Raw genomic sequence first — 25970 nt, forward strand, 5'->3', positions numbered from 1 at the left:
ACTAAGAAAATTGATGTTATTAAATAGCAAACATGTGGATCCATCTTGGCTAATAACCTTATGGAGATATAAACAGCAACAGGATTGGCAGTCATCTTTACTAAGGTTAAAGAATAAAGACCATGTGACTTAACCACTATCTTCAAATAATGAAATGGCATAGAAAAACTGCTATAAAACTTACCAGTCCTACTGAATTCTCTGTCTACCTTTGTATCTTTCCTTAGATTAAGAAACTATGACGAGACTACAAAATATTTTGGATTGGTATGGATTTTTGTATGATGATACACATTGTAGGTTGCTTATATTTACTACAACATACGATGCATGTGATTCAACTCTATTTCAGAATATTCTACATATGATGATAAAATTTAGGTTACAGGTCTACTAAAATTAACAATGTCAACTTAGGGATTTTTTTACTTATTGTCTTTGCTAACTGTTCAACTGTTGTAGTTAAATTATAAAAAGGGCTGTCTTTTACCCCGCATTAGATCAGGCACAATAGTGCCCAAAGATATCTAGTAGATAACTTCCAGAAACACACATCCCAATTCTGTGGTGACTTAGAGTCCCAGCCAACATACTCTCTTAAAATTAATTATACAAGAAAGACACACAACACAAAACCTCTGATCAATTGATGGGATATAATTGCCACCCCTAAAATACAAAGCCCTATACACACCCATCCCTTAAGAATATTCATACAACAAAGACACATGCTCCACTATGTTCATAGCAGCCTATTTATAATAGCCAAAAGTTGGAAAGATCCCAGATGCCCTTCAACAGAGGAATGGATATAGAAAATATAGTACATCCACACAATGGAATACTACTCTGCTATCAAAAACAATGACTTTATGAAATTCATAGGCAAATGGATGGAACTGGAAAATATCCTGAGTGAGGTAACCCAATCACAGAAAAACACACATGGTATGCACTCATTGATAAGTGGATATTAGCTCAAATGCTTAAATTGCCCTAGATGCACAGAACACATGAAGCTCAAGAAGGATGACCAAAACGCGGATGTTTCACTCCTTCTTTAAAATGGGAACAAAAATACCCTTGGGAGGGGATAGGGAGGCAAAGTTTAGATCAGAGGCTGAAGGAACGCCCATTCAGAGCCTGTCCCACATGTGACCCATACATATACAGCCACCCAACTAGATAAGATGGATGAAGCAAAGAAGTGCAGGCTGACAGGAATCGGATGTAGATCTCTCCTGAGAGACACAGCCAGAATACAGCAAATATATAGGCGAATGCCAGCAGTAAGCCACTGAACTTATAACGAGACCTTGGTTGAAGGAATCAGAGAAAGGATTGGAAGAGCTTGAAGGGACTGGAGACCCCACATGAACAACAATGCCAACCAACCAGAGCTTCCAGAGACTAAGCCACTACCCAAAGACTATACATGGACTGACCCTGGGCTCAAAATTCATAGGTAGCAATGAATAATCTAGTAGGGGCACAGTGGAAGGGGAAGGCCTTGGTCCTCACAAGGCTGGACCCCCATTGGACGGGATTGTTGTGGGGAGAGTGGTAATAGGGAGTGAATGGGGAGGGAAACACCCATGTAGAATGGAAGGGGGAGGGGTTAGGGGGAATGTTTGCCTGGAAACCGGGAAAGGGATTAACTTTGAAATGTAAATAAGAAATACCTAGTTTAATAAAGTTGGAAGAAAAAAAAGAATGTTCATAACAACCTGTAAATACACAGAGTGGAATCTTAACGTCAGCCTCCATGTTTTCTCCCCGGCTTCTCTGCCTTCTTGTTCCAGTCTCCTACTCTTCCCTCAAACAATTTGCCCGCCAATCCTTCCTTTTTGTCCAATGACAGGCCTCATTCTATCCTGTACCTGCCTTCAACTGCATAGTGAAACCATCCCACATTCACCATCAGACCTTCCTTCATACCTGAACCTGTACCTCCATACCTAACTTGTTCCTTAGTTCCTTCTGCCTCTGTATAACAGAAAAAGTGGGATAATCCATTGGTGCTCCTATCCATCAACTAAGATCTTCCTTTCCACATTAGGCATACTTGCCAAAAATAATTAGAGCTTACCACCCAGGAAGGGTACCTCCAGAAGCACTTTCGCTGCTGAACTCTTCATTCACACACACACACACACACACACACACACACACACACACACACACACACAACACAACAAAAACAAAACAAAACAACACAACAACAACAACAACAACAACAACAAAATGAAGCCCAACAATAAAAACACAACCATCTTTTGGATCAATTACCACTATCTTCTCGTCCTATAACCTACCCTACCTATACATATATAAAGGTTTACAAACGCTACCTCCCTCCAAGGTTCTCTTTCTCCAGGAGGTACTAGTAAAGGATGCTACACTTACTTGACAATTATACCCATGCTCCCTCAACATTTAAAATATCCTTCCTCAAGCAAATACTGACCAGTCCCCATCTTCTTCTTGCCTTGAAACCTTAGAGAAACTACCACCTCATCCTTTGAATATGTAGGAAGGCACATTACTTCTGATCAACAATACCTAGTACACAGCAGCTCCGTTTTACATGAGGAGTCCCTAAAAGTGGGGTATGCCATAGGGTCAGATACTGAGGTGGCTAAGGCACAGGCCTGCTCTGGATTGCCCTGGTACTGTTTGTATTTTGATACAAATTCTGCTTTGTCAAGAAGGGACAAGGAGGAGTGGATCACAAGGAATGGATCAAGTAGTCAGGTGATTCCATGTGAATCTTCTCCAAATTTTAACTGGTTAATAAAGACAGCAGAAGCTAATTGCTGGGCAAAGGATAAAGGGTGTTTTTTTTTTCCCCAGGAAGAAGAGGAAGAGAGGGAAAGGGAGTAGGATTTGGACCAGGCTGTGGAGCGGATAGGATGTAGCAGAAATGCAATTTTCTGGGAACAATGGTTTGTAGTCTCTACAGGTGGCTGTGGAGACTAAGAAGGATGGAGCAAGAAATTCTTCACACAGCAGTTGTGTTAGCTGGCTGGTTTTAAAATATTAAGACTATCTGGTGTTTCCCATCTGCAGCAACTCAGGTGAGCAGGAGAAAGAGAACAGCTGCAGGACAGAGCTGCAGGACAAAGCTAGCTGTGGGATCTGTGTGAGATGCCCATTGCCAACACTAGGCAAGGAAAAAATAGAGACTAGAGAGTTTTAGAAAAGCTAGCCCTGGGGGCTGGGTGAAACCACCATTGCCGACACAGGGCAAGGAACAAGTGGGCATTTTAAAATTACACACAAAACAGGCCATCCCTGGCCACACCACTAATCAACTAACATCTCTTAGCAGGCCTTTCATTTGGCACAAGTATAGTCCCTAAATATCTACACAGACTCCAAAATTTCCTTTCAAATCTGCCTGCCTCTTGATTCCATCTAAAAAGAGCATGGACAACTTACAACAGAAGGAGTATCAATACCTAACTCAGACCAAATCATGTCCATGCTAAAGCCTCCCATCTCCCCATGGCTATAAAAAATTGTCCACTATTGGTCCCAGAAGATAGACATCATCATTATCTTAGGGAAATAAGAGAGCCTACAAGACAGCTAGCACTGTAGCCCTTATAAGCATGGACCCATCTTAACAACTGCAGGATATCCTTGTATTTCAACCCACATTTCGATTAGCTCCAACCACAACACTCAACCAATTTGTCCTATCTACACCAGGTCTTGTCTTACTTCATTAAGGCCCACCTGCATTCCACTCCTGAAAATTTTCATTTCTTAAGGGCTATCAGTGCCTCTTATTGTTGATGCCAAAAAAGTGCTTGCTGACAGGAGCTTGATTTGGATGTTTCCTGAGAGGCTCTGCCAGAGCCTTATTGAAACAGATGAGGATGCTTGCAACAGACCTTTGGACTGAGCATGGAGACCCCAATGGAGGAGTTAGAGAAAGGACTGAAGGAGCGAAGGGGTGTGTAACTCCATAGGAAGAACAACAATATCAACCAACCAGATCCCCCAGAGCTCCCAGAAACTAAAGCACCAACCAAAAAGTACACATGGAGGGACCCATGGGTCTGGTCCTGTATGTAGCAGAGGATGACATTGTTTGGTATCAATAGGAGGAAAAGCCCTTGGTCCTGTGAAGGCACATTTCCACAGTATAGGGGAATGCCAGGGTGTTGAGGTGGGAGTCAGTAGGTTGGAGGGGAAGCATCCTCATGGAAGCAGGAAGAGAGGGAATGGGAGAGGTGGGGCAGGAAAGGGGATAACATTTGAAATGTAAATATATAAAATATCCACCTGCCCACCCTGCCCCTTTTTCCTCCCCACTAGGAGAACTAGGGCAGTTGTTGCCCACTGACCGAGATCTGTGAGCTCCGTGCCCAGGAGTTCCCACTTGGACTTTTGCAATCAGAGATAAAAGCAATGGCATCAAAATGGAGGGCTACTACATCTTGGTAGTCTCATCCAGTATATGCAAGATTCTGGCAACATTATTATCATGCAATGCTCTGGATGCAAAGCACCAGAATGGCTACAGAAAGTTCAGGGATTCCTATTTCACTTCCCCATGGTTCTTCCTTCATGGAGTTCTTCCCTGGAGCTCCTTTGCTTATGAGGTTGAACATCCTTGGAATTCTCAAGGCCGGCACATGAAGTGGCATTAGTCTCCCTGCAGTGTTTCCCATCTTAAAGCTCCAAGCAGCCTCTGCATAACACCCATAGAACCCAGGCATCCACAAGAGATCCCCAAGCACTGTGTGAAGAGGAAGAGCTGGAGTTGGATTCAGATCGTGAAGTGGAGCGTGACCTGAGTAATATGGAAATCACTGAGGAGCTCTGCCAGTACTTCCTACAGACTGAGAGGCACAGAGAATGACAGCAACAGCAGCAGCTGGACAAGGAGCGTCTGAATGACCCTGTGAATGTGGATCATGGCCTGTAGTTTAACCACCACAGGTCAGTGGAGCCCCCATCTGAGAAGCCCTGGGAGCGGCGCCAAGCAGAGATGAAGCGCTTATATGGGAACAGTACTCCCAAGATCCTGGCCATGGAGGCTGCTGTGCAGATGAGCTTTGACAAGCATTGTGACAGAAAGCAGCCGAAGTACTGGCCTGTCATTCCCTTGAAGTTCTGAGTTCCCTTTCCCTTCCCACCGAGCCAGAGACTATCTCCCCAAAATCAGCTGGCAATGTGACTTCACCCATACACCCATAGTAAAATGTGTTTGGTACCTCTTGTTCTGGGTGGACACCTCAGGATTGGTTGGAGGCATTACCCCTCCACCTCCAAAAGCATTCAGAACCTCCAACCTCCTGTGGGAGATCATATTCCACTTTGGAATTTCCACCTCACCCTAATTGGACATTGACTGAATTTACCTCCCTGATTTCCCAAATCCTATCCAAAGTTTTCAACATCCTTGAGCATTTACATATCTCATGTTATTCCCAACCCTTAAGAAAGACAGAACAAACTAATGACTCAAAACAAACAAATAAACAAACAAAAACCCTTGTCAACCTCTAACTTCACCTTGATTGGGTAAATCTCCTACTTCTGGTCCTTTTTGGGATAAAGGCTCTCCCTGTGTGTCCTCTTTCCATCGTTTTGAGTTCATGTATGTTTGACTGTTTGTCAACCCTGACCATTCACCAAAACCCTTGCCTCTTCCTGATCACCTACTAACCACATTCTTCAGTCATCTCTGTTCCTCCCTACTGAAATTTACTGACCACTATCTACCCTGGCAATATACCTACAAGACTCAGTCTATTCCCAGTGATCATTGGAGATTCAAGAGTAAGTTCTTCTCTGCCCTTCAGACCAATTCCCCTAACCACATTACCTGAAATAGCAGGGCCTTCTCATGTTTTAAACCCCACAGCCAGCAGCTCAGCTTGAAAATCTCCTTCATTGAATTCAGCTATCCTACCTCAAGCCCCTTTAATCGTCTACCTCAAGATAACTCCCTTCATATATGTCACACCCAACAGGACCTTAGTCTCTTAAATTTCAGCAAACATAAAGATAACTCCCTTTTTCTCATGTTTCAGAAAAACAAGGCTTTACCCTGGCAGTTGTGTCTTCCTCTACTGGATTACACATAGACTATTTGTCCTTTTCCTCTTGTCTTCTGTTCATGGTACGAAGTACATATGGAGACTTGAATTTCAACAAACCTTGATTTAGAAAAATCACTCCAAATAGGGAATTGAAATTATTCCTTAGCAGACTGGCAGGAGATAAATTAAATTCTCATCAACTGCTCTTCACTTAATGACATATTCATCTGCATCCTGCATGACAAGACAGGATGATATTGTAAAAAGTAATCAGATAGATATGGAGGATACCCATATTGAACTTCCTAATACTATGTATCATACGCGCATCCACACTCCAAATCCCCCCTCTATTGGTAAAATACTTCCTACACCTCTATATCATGTGTGTAAAGTCAAGTTAACAAATTGGAAATGGGTGTTACCGGTGCACTCTAACTTTTCTCTAACATGTGATGAGCTCATTAAAATACAGAGAACATATATTCCTATTACTTAACCCTTGAAGATAGGAGAGGTCGAGTAGGTAATTCAAGATTCTTCCAAAGTAAAAATCTCTTTAGCATCTATTCCCTCTCCTAAATAATACAAACCAGACATTTTATTTCTTGCTCCAAACTCTGACCTTGGTGCACCAGCTTCTTTTTTTGTTTGTTTGGTTTTTATGTTTTGTTTTTATTGTATATTTTATATATTTACATTTCAAATGTTATCCCCTTTCCCAGTTTCCCCTCTAGAAACCCACTATCCCATCTCTTCTCCCACTGCGTCTATAAGGGTGCTCCCATACACTAGGGCATTAAGGCTTAACAGGACCAAGGGCCTCTCCTCCATTGATACCCTACAAGGCCATTCTCTGCTACATATGGGGCTTGAGAAATCGGTCAATCTTGGAGCGTGGAACAAACAGCAACCAAGAGATTGAGAAAATATCTTTACCAATCCTAAATTCAGTAGAGGAGTAATATCCAATATATACAAAGAACTCAAGAAGGTAGATGCCAGAGAACCAAAGAGTCCTATTAAAATGGGGTACAGAGCTAAACAAAGAATTCTCAACTAAGAAATATCAAATGGCCAAGAAGCACCTAAAGAAATGATTAACATCCTTAGTAATCAGGAAAATGCAAATCAAAAGGACCCAGAGATTCTCAAACGGTAAGAAGGGCCAAGATCAAAAACTGAGATGACAGGAGGTGCTGGCAAGGAGGTGAAGAATGCAAATTAAACCATTCTTGTTGCCCTGTACAAAGCTTATGTACATGTGGATCAAGGACCTCCATGTCAAACCAGATACACTCAAACTAATAGAAGAAAAAGTGGGGAAGAATCTCGAAGACATGGGCACTGGGGAAAATTTCCTGAACAGTATATCAATGGCTTATGAGCTAACATCAAGAATCTACAAATGGGACCACATAAAACAGTAAAGCTACCATAAGGCAAAGGATACTGTCATTAAGACAAAATGGCAAACAACAGATTGGGAAAAGATCCTTACCAATTCTATGTCTGATAGAGGGCTAATATCCAAAATATACAAAGAACTCAAGAAGTAAGACTCCAGAGAGCCAAATAACCCTATTAAAAATGGGGTAAGAGCTAAACCAAGAATTCTCAGCTGAGGAATATCAAATGGCTCAGAAGTACCTAAAAGAAATGCTCAGCATCCATAGTCATGAGGGAAATTCAAATCAAAACAACCCTGAGATTCCATCTCACACCAGTCAGAATGGCTAGATCAAAAAACTCAGGTTCAAAAAGATGCTGGCTAGGATGTGGGAGAGGAATACTCCTCCATTGTTGGTGGGATTGCAAACTAGTGCGACCAATCAGTCTGGGTTCCTCAGAAAATTGGACATTCCTTCTTGAGAACCCAGCATATACCCACAAGTTTCTCCAACATATAACAAAAAACATGTTCCCTCAGTTCTGCTTAGCCTTATTTTAATAGCTAGAAAGCTGGAAAAGAATTGAATGCCCTTCAACAGAGGAATGAATTTTTTAAAAAAAGTGTTAAGCTTACAGTTTGGAGTATTACTCAGCTATAAAAAACAATGATTTTATGAAATTCATAGGCAAATTGATTGAACTAGAATATATCATCATGAGTGAGGTAACCCAATCACAGAATAACATACATCATATGAGCTCACTGATAAGTGGATATTAGCCCAAAAATTTGAATTACCCAAGATACAATCCACAGACCCCATGAAGCTCAAGAAGAAGGATGACCAAAGTTCAGATGCTTCACTCCTTAACAGAGGGAACAAAAATATTCATATAAGCAGTTATGGAAACAAAGTTTGGAGCACAGAATGAAGGAATCGCATTCATAGCCTGCCCCATATATGATATCCCACAAAACTAGACAAAATTAATGAAGCTAAGAAGTGCATGCTGACAGGATCTGGATATAGCTGTCTCCTGAGAGACACAGCCAGAGCATGCCAAATAAAATGGTGAATGCTAGCAACAAACCATAGAACTGAGAATGAGACTCCCATGGGAGGAATTAGCATTGAAAGTGAAGAAGGTGCTTGCAACCCCATTAAAACAACAATGAGCTCCCAGGGAGGAAATCACTACCCAAAGACAATACATGGACTGACCCATGGCTCTAGCTGTATATGTAGCAGAGGATGGCCTTGTTTGGCACCAATGGAAGGAGAAGCCCTTGGTCCTGCCAAGGACTGGACACCCCAGTGTAGCAGAATGTCAGGGCAGGGAGGTGGGGTATGGACTGGTTGTGGAGGGGGAACACCCTTATAAAAGGAGTGGGAGGAGAATGGGATAGAGAACTTATTGACGGGAAACCAGGAATGGGAATAACTTTTGAAATGCAAGTAAAAAGCTATTCAATTAAAAGAAGAACAAAAACAAAAACAATGACTTCATTAAATTTGTAGGCAAATGCATGGAACTATAAAATATTATTCTTATTGAGGTAACCCAGTCACAAATGAACACACATGGTATGCACTCACTGATAAACGGATACTAGCCCAAAAGCTTGGAATACCCATGATACAATTCACAGACCACATGAAGCTCAAGAAGAAGAAATACCAAAGTGTGTATGCTTCAGTCCTTCTTAGATGGGGGTACAAACTATTCTAGAGAGGTAGATGGTGGGCAGAACTTGGGATGAGAGGAGAGTGATGGGAAAATGTTGGCAGGATCAGATATGTTTGGAAATCAGAATGATATACAGAATGTCAAGAATTTGAACGGAGGCCTACCAGCTTCTTAATGTCACCCAACCTGTCAGCTTTTTGGATAGCTGATTGTATTTCACTGCTGGGACTACCTCAATTGCTGCTTATAGCCTCCCCCATAACCTTTTCAAAAAGTCTTTTCTCACCTTTCACCAAGTGCCTTGAGTCTGATGTTGTTCTTATCAGTCTTTATCTGTTCATGTCACCCTCTCTCGCATGGGATACTGCTTTAAGGCACTCAAGAAACATTTTGTAGGGCCATTAAATTTCTTAGGCTGCAACAAAACTCTCAACTCTTGACAGTCCAACTCAGCTGTATTGCCCTACCATCCACAGTGCCTTCTTTGTTGTACTCAAGTCTACCATCATCTATTGGCTAGTTGGCCAGGTGTCTGTGATAGTATGTTTTTCCCCAAGTTAGGGGTGATCCATGAGGAACAGCCTCTATCAGTTCTGATTGTGGACTAAATAGCTGCCTAACATAATAAAAATGGTAGTTAAAATCAGCCCCTTCAGATAGCAGTTTTGACCATCTTCCTGACTTTGTATCATCAGTTTTCTTTCAGTTCATCCAGAACCTCCAATGGGCGGGCCAAACATACATTTCAAGGACAAATTGACAATTAGGAAGCAGCAGTTCTTTAAAATGGAAGGAAACTACATCTTCTTACATCTGAAAAAAGGTGTTCTTTGCCTCTTCTTTCAAAAAAAATGCTGCTTCCATATCAATCAATCAATCAATCAATCAAGTCTAGTAAAAAACAAAATCTAACAACTTCAAAAAGATCTCCAAAAATATAAGGAATGTCTCTAGCTCCTGGGCACTTGAGAATCTCAAATGACTAGTGCCCTTCCAACTCCCATCCTTCACATTTTTCTACTTCTATTAATTGCACCCTATTTTTTCAATTTCTTATCTACTTTTCTCAATGACAAATTCAAAAATACATTTGTGATCAATTAATCAATTATTGTTACAGAACTTCTAAGCCCTAGTCACAGAACCTGAGACTTATCACTACCAAATATGTCCTGAAGGCAAAGATCAATAGTTCCTCAAAGATGTCAGCATCCCCAGACAGCACGAATGCAGTGTCCCCATTCCATCATCATTAGTCATGCCATCCTATTTCAACAACTTTTATAATAAATAGGAAGAGAAATGCTGGAAAATCAAGAGCCATCCATATTTCAGAACTAGGTGCCCCACTCCCAAGCCTACATTCAGTAATTCAATGCTGGCAGCCACATTATTACCAGCTACCAAAGGAAAGACATTTCTACTGTCACCAGTAGTCATTTTTTTCTCCCTGTGCAAATGTGCTATATCTCTTTATATAGCCATGACATTCCACCTGTTCTCTTTCTCTTCCATTCCCCCTCAAAGGTGGCCTTTGTATATCCCTTCACAATAAATCTCTGAGGTTTGTTGCATGATGTGACTTTGTGATATTTCCTTGCCCTGATCTACCAAGGTACTCTTCTGTTACCCAATCCTATCATAAGTCATTTCAGAATGGGCCAAATTCACAGAAAACACACACAAATAACTTCTATCTTATTTATGTTAATTCAATTTCCTATTGTTTTCAGGAATGAACTCTTTTTGCAGATGTGTTTAGAAATATGATTCTCTGGCACTGAAGACCAAATCTGTCTCTATGGATAGAAAATTGATTTACATAAACAAATATACATAAACTCACATAATTTCAAATACAGATTCATGAATGCTCACTTATATGTTTCTAATTAAACCAGTTAGGTTGAGCTCACACACATTCCCAGAATTACATACCTACCTACACACACACACACACACACACATACACACACACACACATCCATACTTACCTCTGCATTTAGATCAAAAGACCAAGCAACTGTGCAGAAAGAATTCACACATCACATATTCTGGATGAAAAATGAGGTCCAAATTTTATTGCATAGAGAATAAAAAAGCTTCTGCCCTTTTAATGCTAAGTGAGTTAAACCCAAGTTTGTGAGAAACAAGTTGTTTTTTCCCTTTTAATAAGTCTAAGCCTGCCTTGTTATAAAAGACCTGTTCTGTCCCATGGCAATGTGAGGCTGTCTGTGCCTTCTGCTCTCTCTTTACCACTTCTTGTTTTCCTCTTTCCCTCTGCATTCTGCATATTGTTTTTTATATTTTTGTTGCTTATAGTTTCTTTTTCTTAGTGGACATTTTTTATTTACATTTCAAATGTCATTCCCTTTCCTGGTTTTGCAGCCATAAGCCCCCTATCCCATCCCCTCCTCTTCTTCTATGAGGGTGTTCCCCCTCCCCAAACATCCCCCTTCCCACTCCCTGACATTCTCCTGCACTAGGGAGTGCAACTTTGGCAGACCAAGGGTTTCTCATCCCATTGATGCCCAACAAGGCCATCCTCTGCTACATATGTAGCTGGAGCCATGGGTCTGTCCATGTGTAGTCTTTATGTAGTGGTTTAGTCCCTGGGAGCTCTGGTTGGTCGGTATTATGTGGTTGTAAACCCCTTCAGTTTTTCAATCCTTTTTCTCTAATTCCTCCAACAGGGACCCCATTCAAGTTATTCCACTCTGCATTCTTCTTCTAATTTTGCTCTTTCCTCCTGCTCTGATGTCACAATAATGCTTTTGCTTTCAATGCCTTAAGTTCTTCGTGAGTTCAGTTCTGTCTAAAAAGTTCTCTTGTGTCATGACTAAAAGAAAAAAAATCATCCTCAGTTCTGTTCTAAAAATTTCTGTTTAGATCTGTCTTGGAAAAAGGATTGAAGGAGATGACAGAGCTTGCAAACCCTTAAGAACAGCAATAAACAACCAACCAGAGCTCTCAGGGATTAAACCATTACCCAAAGAGTACACATGGACAGACCCAAGGCTCCAGCTATATATGTAGCAGAGGATGGCCTTGTTGGACACCAATGGAAGAAGAAGCCCTTGTTCAGGCCAAGGCTGGAGGAGAATGTCAGGGTGGGGAGGCAGGAAGGGGCATGGTTGGGGAGGGGTAACATCCTTATAGAAGAAGAGCAGGGGGATAGGATAGGGAGCTTATGGACAGGAAACTGGGAAAGGGAATAACATTTGAAATGTAAGTGTAAAATATCCAATTAAGAAAATGGAGAAAGTATTCTCTCTAAAAAGTTGTCTTCAGCTCAGTTCTGACTCTTTTCTTTGTCCTTAGCACTTTTACATCTTTAAGAATACATGATCACATGGTAAAAATTTTATCACCAATTTACACAAAATTCAAATCATAAATTGAAATAGAAGTTTACAACAGAAAATCTTTACATGCATATCCATTACAAGTAGTTAGTTTTCTAGCTGAACACTTATCACCTGTCATAGCTCCAGAGGTTCATTGAGAGTTAAAACCCATAACTAAGTTATTAGTGAAATTTTAGATACATAAACCTAGTCAATATTTTATCCTCTGTCCTAGCACCTGTAATAAATTTTTAGTTCACTTTCATGACTTTCATTTAGTGGTTTTACAGCATCTTGAAATATACTCTGAGTTATAGAAAGTCTGCTTACTATCAGAAGCAATTAAATGGTGACACATATGAGACTGGCAGAGGTCTCATGGCAGTTATGACTATCAGAAAAGGATCTAAAAGCCACCCCACTATAAAAGGGCTTATAAATACTGATATGGTTTTAGGATCACCATTAAAAATTAAGAAGTTACCTATTTGTCTATACAGCATCATTACAAGACAGTATATCTTTGTGAATCTGCAGAGATCAGCTTAAAACAGTAGGCAACCAACATATAAAAAAGACACGTGCTCCACTATGTTCATCGCAGCCTTATTTATAATAGCCAGAAGCTGGAAAGAACCCAGGTGCCCTTCAACAGAGGAATGGATACAGAAAATGTGGTACATCTACACAATGGAATATTACTCAGCTATCAAAAACAATGACTTTATGAAATTTGTAGGCAAATGGTTGGAACTGGAAAATATCATCCTGAGTGAGGTAACCCAATCATAGAAAAACACACATGGTATGCACTCATTGATAAGTGGCTATTAGCCTAAATGCTTGAATCACCCTAAATGCCTAGAACAAATGAAACTCAAGACGGATGATCAAAATGTGAATGCTTCACTCCTTCTTTAAAAGGGGAACAAGAATACCCTTGGCAGGGAATAGAGAGGCAAAGATTAAAACAGACACAGAAGGAACACCCATTCAGAGCCTGCCCCACATGTGGCCCACACATATACAGCCATCCAATTAGACAAGATGGATGAAGCAAGAAGTGCAGGCCAACAGGGCTGGACGTGGATCGCTCCTGAGAGACACAGCCAGAATACAGCAAATACAGGCGAATGCCAGCAGCAAACCACTGAACTGAGAATAGGACCCCGTTGAAGGAATCAGAGAAAGAACTGGAAGATTTTGAAGGGGCTCGAGACCCCATATGTACAACAATGCCAAGCAACCAGAGCTTCCAGGGACTAAGCCACTACCTAAAGACTATACATGGACTGACCCTGGACTCTGACTTCATAGGTAGCAATGAATATTCTAGTAAGATCCTGCCAGTGGAAGGGAAGCCCTGGGTCCTGCTAAGACTGAACCCCCAGTGAACTAGATTGTTGGGGGGAGGCGGCAAGGGGGGGGATGGAGGGAATACACAAAAGAAGGGGAGGGGGGGATGTTTGCCTGGAAACCGGGAAAGGGAATAACACTCGAAATGTATATAAGAAATACTCAAGTTAATAATAATAATAATAATAATAATAATAATAATAAGGAATGCAGGAACCAACCTAGGTTATCGGGACTGATTCATGGGCCATCCGACAAGAAGACATCCCCCCCCAGTTTACTCAGGGTCATACTTTAACCAGATGTCCTCCAGACCCTGATAAGCCCCTGACTTCTAGCACATACTCTTCTGCTTTGTTCTCACTGCTATCTTTAAATGAGCCAATTGTGTGTAACCGCGCCAAAACCCCCTAGCTTTCCCTATATAAACCCCTGACTTTTGAGTTTCAGGGTCGACTCCTCTGTCTCCTGTGTGAGATACGTGTCGTCCCCAGAGCTCTGGTTCCTCCAATACACCTCTTGTTTATTACATCAAAAAAAAAAAAACAAAAAAAAACAAAAAACAAAAAACAAACAAACAAAAAAAACCAGTAGCTAAATACATAGTGATTGTTATATATGTTTAATAATAACAGGAAAGCATATTAATGGCAGGAATCTTTCCTAAAATGATTTTCTCCTGGGCCTTGCCTATCAAAGTTCCCTTGTAGATTTTAACTTAAGGCCGTCATCACAGGAAGATCATCCACTAGTTATTAGCTTGTCCTATGATGGCTCCTGACATGCACTTTTCTTGTTTTGTTTTCAGTATATCCAGACCAAAGTTTATCCTCCCTCCATTCCTCCTGGTTCCCATCCTTCCCATCTCTCCTCTTTCCTACATTCACTCCTCTACCATTTCCTGTCAAAAAAAGAGTAGGGTTCTCAGCACAACATAGAATAGCAAGATGTATGTATAGGAACATACTCTTATATAAAGGCTGAGTGAGACAAATGAATAGGAGGAAAAGGGTCCCATGAGCAGGCAATAGTGTTAGAGATACCCCCACTCACACTGTTAGGAGTCCCATAAAATACCAAGCTAACAGTCATAGAACGTATGCCAAGGACCTGGTTCAGACTCATGCAAGTTCTGTGGTTGCCACTTCAGTCTTTGTAAGGTCCTATGATCCCTACTTAGTTGATTCTGTGAGCTGTGTTCTTCTAGTGTCCTCAACTCTTCTGGGTTCTCTAATTCTTTCTACCCTTTTTCTGACAGGTTCCTGGAGCTCAAAGGTGAAGTACCAGATGGGGATATTCAATTTGGACCCTTTTTCTACCTAATGTGCATCATCTTCTTAATTTTTAATCACCCCCTCTCTCTCTCTCTCTCTTTCTCTCTCTCTTATTCTTTATTCTTTATTTTCTTCTTTTTCTTTCATGTGTGGGTATGTGAGCTTCAAAGAATGTAATATGAACTCCACATTTTAACACATGGATAGATATCTGATATTACTTGCTCTGTCTTAAATGACAACATCTAATTTTGATTTAAAGTCATATATTTGGTAAGAAACTTATAGTGTATCGATGATCTTTTATGCAACCCTCATCAACCATGGATGACTCAAATATGTCTATAGTATCAATAACTTTATATATATACAAAAAGAGAACATATTATTAGTGTTCCTTGAAGTAAGTGGAAATGACTAGACCTGTAGAAATCAGCGACAAAGGACCAGGTATGTCAACCATACCCTATAACAGGTAGGGCTGAGGATGATGAGGTGGCCACAACTGCTGTGAAATGTTAAGTAGGCACCGCAGCCGTTTTTTCCAGGATTGAGAAGTAAAATTTCTCAATTTGTTATATATAATCTCAGAGTTTTCTGTTATTTTCTTAACTGTGTGTCTTTGAGTGTAGATAATCTGAATGCAAGTTTCTAGAAGGAAGCTAAATCTTCACACAGGATGTTCTGTAAGCCTGATTTACTGAGTGGAAATTTAGTGTTTTTGGAGAGTTTGGGATGTTGCAAGCCTAGAACCCAAATTGATTTTGAGCTCTCTTTAACCCCATTAATAGCTATTTATTGACTCCTCTGGAATAGCAGTTTTGTGCTAATTAGGGAAAGCATTTGGAATATACTAGTTTCCTATAGGAATGTACTAACTTAGCATGTCAATAGCTTCCACAACTTCATAAATTGAGGCATCATAAGATTGGACAGTATCTAAGGCCTATAATAGATTTTCCTATTTTGCTGTAACCCACCTCTATGATTGATCTACCAATATATTTGGAAAGTGTCTTGATTTATGACATTTTGCTCTGTTTCTATTAAAACTTTAAGGAACTGTTTCTACATAGGAATATGAAATATGCATGTCCTAAATCTTTGTTACCAGACCATGGTAATTAATATTTGTCTCTAGAATAAACTGTCTCTTATTCTCTTTGAGTCAAGAGTTATGTTTTCTCTTGACAGTATTTGCATATTAATACACCATGTATACATATTTATATACTACATATCTAAAGTATAATATATATGCTCTATTAATAGTAAGTATATATACATATGTAGTTTAGACTTTATATCTATGAGAAAATAATACAAGGATCTTGTAAATTCCTAATAATCACACTTTCAGTTACTTATAATGCTAAATACAATGCAAAGGCCATTGAACCCGTTGTCACACTGTGTAACTAAATACATAGTATCAAGAAAAATGTAAGAAATTTACTGGAAAATTTCTTCATTTATACTTACCATTCAAAGCTACAAAAGATTAAACTAGACTTTTGTTAGTGGATATTATGTCTAAGAAATTTATTGAACACTTTACTTTTACCAGCATATTGTCTGTTCTGTGTGCTATCATTTAATGTTAAACATTATATAGTCTACAATTAACATTTTTTATATTTTAATCTGAACAACTAGTAAAGATCTAATACGTTCTAAACTGATAGTAAATGTGTTTCATGCTATATAAAATGTTCAAGATAAAAGTAAACATTATTTTTTGTTCTGATATTAGTAGTATTTATTGAATATAATAGTCTTTCAAAATGAATATATATTAGTATTTCTTGGGAAGCATATATGTTTACAAAAGATCATTTCCACATCAGCAAAGTGGTAGGTAGGATAACTTTAGGTATGTTTTCTTACTGTGAAAATATTTTTAAAGTATTGCAGCCTTACTAATCCAGCTTTTTGGTTCTCCAGAAAGCATTTAATATGATACATTAATGACACAAATGCCTAATCAAGAAAAAGCCATTTTAAAATGGTACGAAATGTCATGACATTTTAAATTTACCTTGACCCATCATTTTCATGTCATAATACAGTGTAGTTTAGGCAACAGAGCAGGAAAAGATCATTTAGTTCCCTTCTGTGAACCTAAAGGTAGAAGTTTGAACTTGTCACCCTCTAAACTACTTAATATTAAATAGTCATTAATGGCTATGGATACTTTATTGGGTAAGATAGCACTACAAAAAATGGCATTGTATGCTATGAAAATGTGTTCTGACAGTCAATATTGTGTATTATCATTATCACATTTGATGAAGTGAACCCTAATTTACTATATAATTTGTATTAAGAACATTCAACAAATAATAAAGAGAAATAAAAAGAGTAATATAAGACTACATATAGCATGCACTAAGCTTCAAAAATGCATTTCTACCATTATTTTGTGTAATGGTTAACAAAAGTCTGAAACATGACAACCCTCTATATGTTTGATTATCTATTGCTGTATAATGAAAGCAAAAACAATTAGTAAGCTCTGTTATGATTTTGTGGTTCAAAGATGACTTCGGTTGAGTGATCTATTTCTTATCTGTAAGATGTCAAGTAGGATCACTAACCTTAAGGAAGCTAATTAAAAAGAACACTTTATTCTTAGGCCTTAAAGTTCCTTACCATGGATCTTTATGTACTGCCTCATCATCTGTAGTGTCATTTAAAGAGAATGAATTGCTAAAAATGGGGCAGTCTCTGCAAAATCATATGTATTATGTGACAGTTGGTTTCTAGTGGTATGTAATATGCTGTTAGGTCTTAAAGGAGAGATTCATGGTACTGAACAATACCTCAACTTGATGGTACTAGTAAAAATGTATTCTGAGGAGATTCAAAATTCACTTAACTATGTATTATATAACAAAGAAAGCTTAATACAAATTCATGTGCATACATATAACAATAACTTTGCTGAACATTTAAATTTTTTTTACTATTTTATTATTATTGTTGTTGATGTTGTTGTTTTTGTTGTTGTTGCTTTGGTTGTTTTTGTGTTTTTTAAAATTAGGGTTTTTTGGTAGAGCCCTGCATGTCCTAGAACTCTATCTCTAGACCAGGCTGGGTGCAAACACAGAAATTCAACTACCTCTGTTTCTCAAATGCTGAGAAAAGCCCTCCAAACTGTAAAAAAAAAGTTTTATATTTTATGCAGCAGATGTCACCAAACTTTCTTAATGTGTGCTCTCAAAACTTTTAAAATAGCTTTTCCACATTTCTAGAATTATTTTGAAATTATAATAAATGCTTGTCAAATCTATCAAGTACACTGAATGTAACATTAAAAAAAACACAATATAAAATTAAAAACATTCAAAGTGTCCAAAGATGGTAGATGAACTAAATAAGTCTTGAAATAAACATAAGTACAGGTGCCTGCAATAACATTTATATTTAAAATAACTGTTTTTCCCCAGCACTGCAAAACTAATACTTCAAGGTATATTTGCAGTAAATGAGAACAATATTAAAATATTTTTAGAGCATAACCAGGAAGTTTTTGTAAAACTATGAATAAGACCTAGGATCAAAGGGAGTGTAAAACCTTTTAAAATGTTTATTTTAAAAATGGCTTTGTTTTCTATTGACCATGTACTGCTGAGCATGAAGCCTACTCTTTAAGCAATCTTTTGTTTTCCCAGGAAAATTCCCATTGAGAAATTCTCAGGGCTTTTCTTCTTTTCATTTCTTTAAATTAGATATTTGTTTAATTTTAATTTTTACCCTTCAGGTTCTTTTTCAAAGTTTCAAAGACTAGCTTTGACACCACAGGTTAAACTGAGGTTTGTAGAGAGGTGTAGCATCAGCGATTGGTGATATCAGCTGAATACAATCAGTGGTAGAAGGCCTGACAGGGGTCTTTGATGACACCCACCAATGGGGCTACTGCTAATGGTAGCCAGCAATTAGAGTATTCATTCAGCAGACATTTCTCTGATGGAAAAAAGTGTGATTCATTGGGGCTGGCACTCTCTGTAGCCAGAAACTCAGAATTCTTCTAACTATTTAGGAGCTGACAAGAAAGACAAGAAAAGAAAAAAAACTCACACACACACACACACACACACACACACACACACAAAAAGAAAAACATACATACATTCATACATTCATAAATTCATGCATTCAAACACACATAAAATATATACAAAGCACAAAATCACATATACAAATACATGCAGGTAGACAGATGTATAGACATATGGACATACATACCTATACACAGTCTCACACTGAATGAGTGGAGAAAAGCTCTAGCAAGTAGACTTCAACTATTACACACACACACACACACACACACACACACACACACACACATATATTATATATATATATATATATATATATTATACACTTATGTATATACACCTGGTGGATGGATGGAACAAAGTTCCAACAAGCTTGCTCCAAGCTTTCACACATAAACATATATAGAAATATACATATATACATGTATACCTGTGAACATGTATACATGTATACATGCATAAACACATAGACACATATACGTGGTGTATGCAGCAGACTAACACACTTCATTTTTTCTTCCTTAACTTATATATCCCAGCAAAGTCTTTCAAGCAGTATAAAATTACAATGTGATTACATTCTATTTTTCTTGTATTTAATGACTATGAAAAAAACCAGTATGTTCCCTCAATGCTTTTACATGAAAAATACATTACATAATACAGGGAAAGAAAACAAATTCTTCCCAGGAAGTCACATACATTCGTAACTAAGCAACATGTTATAGATTAACAAAGTGAGAACAAGCAAGGTAGTTTTCTCAATCTGTTTTTCTTACTGGAAGGCAGTGAATTGCATTTATAAAGAAAGGATTAATTATTTTACTATCTATCTTTAAAAGTAGTCCTATATGTATCTTAAAAGAATCACAAATCTAAACCGTTTTATGAAAAACAAGCAGTCATATCTACTGTAAATCTTCGGAATGTGTATCTACTTACCAGCAACTTTTATTAAACGTTATTAAATTAAATTTTTATTAAATTTAATAAAAACTTTTTCAGCAAATCAGGATGCTGAAATCAAAAGTAGGAAAAAAAATGAATCATTACCATTCCAGCCTCAGTGAGAGTCACATCAGTAGGGCTGCCATTGTTCTTGTTCTCTGACTTTTAAAAAACACACTACCTTAGCAATTAAGAATGTTATTTTCTGAATTTCAAATTATTCCCTAAGATTTTTATCATAAAAGCCAGTAGCAAAAACATCTCAACCTAGCTTTACTAAAAATTTTATTTTTCCAAACACTTTCTGAGGGTCATGGTCACCACTGACAATCTGTCTCTAAGTTCTTATGTAGGGTGGTGATTGAATCATTAATTTGCTCCAGCAGCAATACCTGAAAGAGAACAAGCATTATTAATGTGAGTGCCAGAAATATTGCCCAATGAGGGACTGGAAGGCCCCTTAGAGTTTCCATACAATTCTTAGATTAAGTGGAATGGGAAAGCAACATGCAGAACAAAACTCCATGTTAAGTATTTACAACATAATTATTTGTGTTTTTAAACATATAAAGTCATCATGCTTCTGTGATCTGTTCAGATTTCATTCCCCTGTGAAGGCTTATATGCCTTACTCTTGGGTTATCAGCTAGATTTAAGAATAATTAGCTGCTTCATAGATTTAATCAAAATATACAGAAAGACTAACAGATGAAATACATCTACATCTGACAAAGTTTGATGGCTTTTTTGTTTTGGGGGTTTTTTTGGGGGGAAAAAGGCAAGTGAATTTTAGTGATTTGAAATCACAAATGGAAAAGCCACATAACTGAAGTATATAAAGTTTTAACTTTGACATTTTGAATTTTAATGATACATGTTAATATACCAAAGTGTACATGTCAAATACGTAATCATATTTATGAAATTTGTGATGGAGAGCTTCAAACATTATATATATACACTTTTGAGTCATCAGTACATGTACCCAAAGCCATGAAACTAGGTAAAGTGAGCCAAGAGTTTTTGTTTGTTTGTTGTTTTCTTTTTCTTTTTTTTTTTTTTACTTTTATCTTTTTACAGTTCTGTCTTTGCATCCCTCCCGATCTGCCCTTCCATAGTACCTCACCTCATTCCTCAGCTCCCATTTCCAGGAGGATGTCCCACAATAGACCTCCTCATTCACTGGAACCTCACATCTCTCTAGGGTTGGACTCCACTTTTAACACTGAGTACAGACCAGGCAGTACTCTGCTGTATATGTGTGGGTAGCCTCAGAACAACTCCTGTATACTGCCTGGTTGTTGGCTCAGTGTCCGAGAGATCTCAGGGGTCCAGGTTAGTTGATACTACTTGTCTTCCTATGGGTTAGCCCTCCTCCTTCGTCCTGACTTCAGTACAATGTTTGAGCATAAATGTATCTGCCTCTGTCTCAGTTAGCTGCTTGTTGGGCCTCTCAGAGGACTGTGATGGTCAGTGCTTGTGTGCAAGCACACGATAGCATCAGTAATAATGTCACTTCTCGGAGACTGCGCTTGAGATGGATCTCAAATTGGGCCTGTCATTCAACACATTTTCTTCAGTCTCATGTCCATTTTTCTTTCTGCAGTTCTTTTCGACAGAAACAATTCTTGGTCAGAGTTTTTGATTGTGGAATGGCAAGCTCATCACTCCAATTTATGCCCTGTCTTTCTACTGGAGGTGGACTCTACGAGTTCCCTTTCTTCACTGTTGGGCATTTCATCTAAGGTCCCTCACATTGATTCTGGAGATCTTCTCACCTCCTGAATCTCTGATACTTTCATTTTTTTCTATCTGATACATAGTTTTTATTTTTTATTAAATATTTTATTTACATTTCAAATGTTATCCCCTTTCCCGGTTTCCCATCCATAAACCCCCTATCCCATTCCCCCTCCTTCTTCTTCTATGAGGGTGTTCCCTCACCCATCCAAAAACCCCTTCCTGCCTTCCTGCTTTGACATTCCCCTACACTGCGGGGTCCAGCCTTGGCAGGATCAAGGGCTTCTCCTCCCTTTGGTCAGCTGGAGCCATGCATCTGCCCATGTGTACTCCTTGGGGGATCTCGACCTCTTACCTCCCAAGTTTGCCAGTTTCTATTCTTTCTGCTGGTCCTTAGAGCTTCACTTCTGGTCTGCCCCAATAACTGACCATGTTTCCCTCTTCCTTTACCTGTACTCTTAACCACCCAGATTCCCCCTTCCCTCTGCTTCCCATGACTGTTTTCCTTTCTGTCCCAAGTGGGATTAAAGCATCCTCACTGGGGCCCTTCTGCTTGTCAACCTTCTTGATTTCTGTTAATTGTTTCCTATGTACTTTTCGTTAATATCCAGGTATTTGTGATTACATACCATACATGCCTAACACAGGTCTCGGTTACCCTCATCAAGATGATATTTTTCTAGTTCCATCCATTTGTCTAAAACTCATGATGCCCTCATTTTTTAATAAAAGGAATAGAATTCTATTATTGTAAATGAGCGAGATTTTCTATATCCCTCTTTATTTGTGAGACATCTGAGTTGTTTTCAGCTTCTGGCTAATACAAATAAGTCCACTAAGAATGTAGTGAGAATGTGTCCCTGTGGTATCATGGAGCAATGCCTAAGAATAGTATATATGGGTCTTCACGTAGATCTATTTCCAATTTTCTGAAACAGGCAGAATTATTTCTGGAAGTGTTAGTACAATCCTCATGAACATGTGCAGTTGCTAACTTTTGATCTTAGCCATCCTGATTGGTGTAAGGTTGAATCACAGAGTCATTTTGATTTGCCTTTCCCTGATCTCTAGGTATATTGAATATTTCCTTTAAGTGCTTCTTGATCATTTGAGATTCCTCTGTTGTGAATTCTCTTTTTAGCAGTTTACCTCATTTTTATTGGCTTGCTTGACTTTTCAGAGGTTAGTTTCTTGAGTTCTTTATAGATTTTGGATATTAGCTCTCTATCAGATGTAGTGTTAGTGAAGATTTTTTTCTCCCAATCTATAGGTTGAAAATTTGTACTATTGACTATGTCCTTTTCCTTACAGAAGCTTTGAGATCTCACTTATCAGTTCTTGATCTTAGAGCCAGAGACACTGAAGTTCAACTTAGGAAATTTCTCCTTGTGCCAATGAGTTTGAGGTTCTTTCCTACTTGCTCTTCTATTAAATTCAGTGTATCTGCTTTTATGTGGAGGTCCTTGATCCACTTGGACACGAGCTTAGTGCAAGAGGACAAATATGGATCTATTTTAATTTTTTTCTATAGGCAGAATGCCAGTTATACCAGCTCCATTTATTGAAGATGCATTATTTTTTCCATTATATATTTTGGCTTCTTTGTTAGAAATCAAGTATCCATAAATATGTGTGTGTTCCTGGTTCCTGGGTCTTCAATACTTTTCTATGGGTTTCATGTCTGTCTCTATACCAATACCATGCAGTTTTTATCATTATTGATTTGTAGTAGAGCTCGAGGTCAGGGACAGTGATTCCCCCAAAAGTTTGTTCATATGATAGTCAGTACTGCTTCTTTTTCATTTCTAATGTACACATAAGAAAAGAATGATGGAGTTGAGATAGGAAATACTGCTATTCACCATTGAGTTGGAGAATACAAAATTGAATATTGGGTCTCATCACTGTCACAGGGGAGTGATCACAAAATTCTATCTTTAAGAAACTATTTGCTCTGGATTAAACAAATGAAATTTCATAAAATTGCAAAGCTTCTGTATGGCAAAGGACACTCTCATTAGTACAAAATGGCAACCAACAGAGTGGCTAATATCCAAAATATACAAAGAACTCAAGAAGTTAGACTCCAGAGGCCCAAATAACCCTATTATAAATTGGCACAGAGAGCTAAGCAAAGAATTCTCATCTGAGAAATATTGAATGGCTGGGAAATACCTAAAGAAATGTTCAACATCCTTAACCATCAGGGAAAGGCAAATCAAAACAACCCTGAGATTCTACCTCATGCCAGTCAGAATAGCTAAGATAAAAAACTCAGGTAACAACAATCCTGGAAAGGATGTGTAGAAAGAGGAATACTCCTCCATTTTTGGTGGGATTGCAAATAAGTACAACCACTCGGGAAATCATTCTGTATGTTCTTCTGAAAATTGGACATAGTGCTATCTGATTACCCTGCTATACCACTCCTGGGCATATATACAAATGATGCTCCAACATATACCAAGAACACAGCCTCCACTTTGTTCATAGCAGCCTTATTTATAACAGCCAGAAGCTGGAAATCACCCAGATATCCCTGAACAGAAGAATGGATACTGAAAATATGGTACATTTACACAATGGAATACTACACAGTTATTAAAAATAATGACTTCGGGGTTGGGGATTTAGCTCAGTGGTAGAGCGCTTGCCTAGGAAGCGCAAGGCCCTGGGTTCGATCCCCAGCTCCGGAAAAAAAGAACCAAAAAAATAATAATAATGACTTCATGACATTCATCGGAAAATAGATGGAACAAGAAAATATTCTGAGTGAGGTAACCCAATCACGAAAAAAAAAAAAAATCAAACAAACAAACAAGAAAAAAACACATAGTATATACTCACTGTTAAGTGGAAGTGGATATTAGCCCAAAAGCAGGGATTACCCGAGGTAAAATCCACAGACCACATGAAGCTCAGGAAGTAGGAAGATCAAAGTGGGTATGCTTCAGTCCTTCTTAGGAGAGGGAACAAAGTCCCTGAGGACAGGGCCCAGCCACTCCTCAGCACCTCAGCAGGCTCTGTGACCAGCAGGATGCAGCCTCCTGGCCTGAACCTCACCCTAACCCCACCCCCAACCCCCCATCCCCCCAACTCTGCCTATGAGTCTGCTAAGAGGACTTCACCTTTGTCTCTTCACAGACAGGGAAGATCTCAGTGGTTCTATAGCAGCTCCAGAGGTCAAGTTAAAGCTTGGTGCCAAGTGGAGATTTTATCAAAGAATCTATAGCTACTACATTTTTGAGACAAAAGAGGCTATGGCTGGGTTTGGAAGTTGATGATGAGGATCACAAGCTACTTTTAGAAGAATTGGACATTGACCTAAAGGATATTTACTAGAAAATCCGTTTTGTTTTGATGTCAATGCCATCGTTCAGTTTAGTAGACAAGTGGTGAGAGACAATCCTGACTTTTGGGGTCCACTGGCTGTTGTTCTTTTCTTCTCTGTGATATCGTTATATGGGAAGTTTAGGGTGGTCTCATGGATTATAAAATTTGGATATTTGGTTCACTGACAAATATCTTACTGGCTAGAGTTCTTGCTGGAGAAGTTGCATATGGTTAGGTTCTTGGAGTTATAGGATATTCATTATTTCCTCTCATTGTAATAGCCCCTATACTTTTGGTGGTCTTTATAAAACTATTTGATGTGTTTTGGGCTGCCTACAATGCTGCTTCTTTACTCGTAGGTGAAGAATTCAAGACCAAAAAGCCTCTCCTCATTTATCCGATCTTTTATTATACAACTATTTTTTGTCCTTATATACTGGGGTGTGATCCAAGTTGTACATGAATCAAAAAGATGGTGTTACATTTGTATTAAGGTGGGAAATCTTCCTGCAGAGATTGGAAAAAAATTACTAGTAAAACTTTATTCATTCCAGATAGAAAGCCAGGCTTTTTAGTATTTAATTAATTGCAGTTATCTGGAATTTTTTTGGTCAGAATTCTGAATTCTGTTTGGTTCTTCATATTCTGCAAATAAATAAAAAGCGTTGTGTTTTCAGATTGTGTTTTCAAGTGTCACCTGAACACTTGTGCAAAAAGCACTTGGATAGGTAGCTGTATTTCACTTGAAGTGTAAATTTGATAGCATCCTGA

At 38.6% G+C, this 25970-nt stretch overlaps 2 pseudogenes; both read left to right on the plus strand.

Annotated features, from left to right (window-relative positions):
* Nucleotides 1-4419: 4419 nt before the first annotated feature.
* On the plus strand, nucleotides 4420-5131 carry LOC116888240 (annotated as a pseudogene).
* A 10399-nt stretch (nucleotides 5132-15530) lies between these two features.
* LOC116887986 lies at nucleotides 15531-25646 on the plus strand (annotated as a pseudogene).
* The last annotated feature ends 324 nt before the right edge of the window (nucleotides 25647-25970 follow it).

This window comes from Rattus rattus, chromosome X (genome assembly GCF_011064425.1).
Source record: "Rattus rattus isolate New Zealand chromosome X, Rrattus_CSIRO_v1, whole genome shotgun sequence".
In the NCBI taxonomy this organism is placed as follows: Eukaryota; Metazoa; Chordata; class Mammalia; order Rodentia; family Muridae; genus Rattus; species Rattus rattus.